Genomic DNA, 2477 nt, shown 5'->3' with positions numbered 1-2477 from the left:
CCTTCACGCGCTGCGGACCCTGAGCCCCACGCGGGACCGGGCCTCTCTAGAGCATCCCCGGAGCAGCCTCCTCGCTTTTGCCCCCAGCCCAGCGCCATCCGAATCGGATCCGACTCGAATTCAAAACGGGAACGGACCCGATCCGGGTGGAGGAGCAGGCCAGTCGATGTGAACGAGGTCACTCGAAACCGCCTGGAGCTGTTGACAGATGAAACTCCTGGCAGGATTTCTCCCCCCCGCAACTAGACTTTTATAACTGCTCCTTTATCACGATTGGGCTCCCCCCCGCCCCCCCCCGCCTTAAACCGAATAATCATGAAATGAGCCGTGTTTGCGGGCTAATTGACCTCCAGCTTTCTCCCAGGTGGAACTAATTAGCAAAAGGCATTATTTATGGGCTCCCTCCAAGGGCGCTGCACGGACAGACGCGCGAGGTGGAGGCAGCAGTAGGCACTGACCGCGAGGATGGCGCGAAGGGGCTGAGTGTCGATCCCCCGGGATCGGGCTCTCCCAGTATATCTTTTTTGTTTTCTATGTTTAATCTTTTTGGTCAATTGGGACTACTTTCTAGATTTCGATCTGGGCAGATTATAATGGTCCTAAAGCAATGGACAGAAGTTTTAGCCGGGCGATAGTACTAGCACAGGGCAAAGAGCAAAGGAGATGAGTAGCTTTTCAAGTCTACCGTCTTCTTTGGCAGGGCGAATTTGTCTCGGGGTGAGCGGCTTTCGTTTCAGCCCTGTGTCCGCACACAAGCGGCTTGTTCTCCTCGCAAGCCCTCTGCTTTTCAAAAAATTGTAGTTACTTATTTATTTTTGGAGCAGTTGGATGGGGAGGGGATTGGAAAAGGGAGCACGCAGGCTCCTTGTTTAAAAATTAAATCAAAAAAAAAAAAGCAGCCCCGAGATCAGGATCTGTTTATGCGGAGCCCGGTGCGAGGTAGAGGTGGCAGGGAAGCGGAGGGACGCGGCTTTGTGGAGCCCGCTCCGCAGTGCCGGACCCGCGCTGCCCTCCCGCTGGATGTGGGACTCGCCCCCCGCCCCGGTGCAAAGCCAAAGTGTCGTTTACACTTCTGGAAAAGCGCCAGCCAGCTTGCAGCAACCTGAACAGCTCCCTCCTCCCCGCCCTCTCCCCTCTCAAACGCGCTCTAAAACCCCCCAAAATTAAATTTCCAGCAAACGATCATCAGTACAATGATGCTATTATGAAGCGGTTTGCACCTCCTTCTGGAGCTCCAGACTGATTACCCCACATAGTCATTTAAGAAACTGAAACCGATTTTTAAAAAATAGATTTTTTCTTAAAGCGAGAATTGACCTGCCCCTCTATGGCAGGCTGGTGCTTTGTTCTGATTTTATCTGATTTGATTTGATTTTAATATTTCTGTCGATCTTAGGGAAACATTTGTTTTTCAAACATGAGAAAGGGGCAACTAGGCACCGCTAGACATTCCCGGGGTCTGGGCTGGCCTGTGGCAGGCGGAGCTGCAGCGAGGTAGCCAGGAGGACGCGTGCCCGAGCCAGCACAGCCGGCGGCGGCTCCACGTATGTGGCAGCATGGGGCTGGGGGTGTCGCTTCCTTGTCTTCGTTCTGGAAATGCCCCATCGAGGCATTTCTAGGTCTTAATTTCTGAGGACAAAGCTGGAGAACAAATAGGGGCTGCAGGTTGGGGCGTCATCCCTTGAAACAGTTAAAAAGCGGGGGGGGGGGAAAGAAAAAGTGTGTGTGTGTGTGTGTGTGTGTGTTAATCAGCCACTATACAAAACGTATCCAATTAGCAGAGGCAAAGCTTGGCAAGATGTCACCCTCTCTTATTCTGGGTCACTGCGGTGGCATGCCAGTAGGGTCTCCTTTCCTGCAGCTGATGCCTCGCCAGGGGTGCAAGAGGTGGCCGAGTTTTGGCCCCCGCGGTGGATCAGGGTGTTCCCTGGAAGCTCATCCCCACGCAAAGCTTTTATTTTTGCCGGTCAATCATTATAGCAGATCCGGCCTGGCCCCTGGAGACCCGGCTCCTCTGCTACTCCTGACACGGCAGGCCGGGCCGCAGCGGTCCCCAGGGCTCGGCTCTGGCAAAGCGCCCCGGCTCCGGGGAGGATCCTTGTCCCGGCTGCAGGGCTGCCCCCGCGTTGGCCTGGGCTGCTCCCCGCAGACCGGGGCCGTCAGTCCGAGGCGGGCTGCCTTCGCGGGCGGGCTCCCGGCCCAGCGCTTCCCTGCGGGGGAAGGAGCCCTGAGCGCTGGGCCGGGAGCTGGGAGCCGACAGGCCCTGCTCCCGGCTCCCCCGGCCCCGGCCCCGGGGTGGGGGTGGGTGCGGGTGTGCGGGAGGAGGCGATCTGGCTCCTCCGGGCGGCAGCGGGAGAGCCCCTGAGCTTGCTGGGGGCCCTTGGAGAGGGCGATTTCGCTGGAGAGGACCAGGGAGGCCGGCGGGGGCAGACAGCGGGCTGGGACAGGCGATGGGGGCCCGGGTGGGGTGGCCGCGA

The sequence above is a fragment of the Gavialis gangeticus genome, unplaced genomic scaffold (assembly GCF_001723915.1).
Source record: "Gavialis gangeticus isolate Ggan-Ray unplaced genomic scaffold, GavGan_comp1, whole genome shotgun sequence".
NCBI classification, from domain to species: Eukaryota; Metazoa; Chordata; order Crocodylia; family Gavialidae; genus Gavialis; species Gavialis gangeticus.
This window is presented reverse-complemented; position numbering follows the sequence as displayed.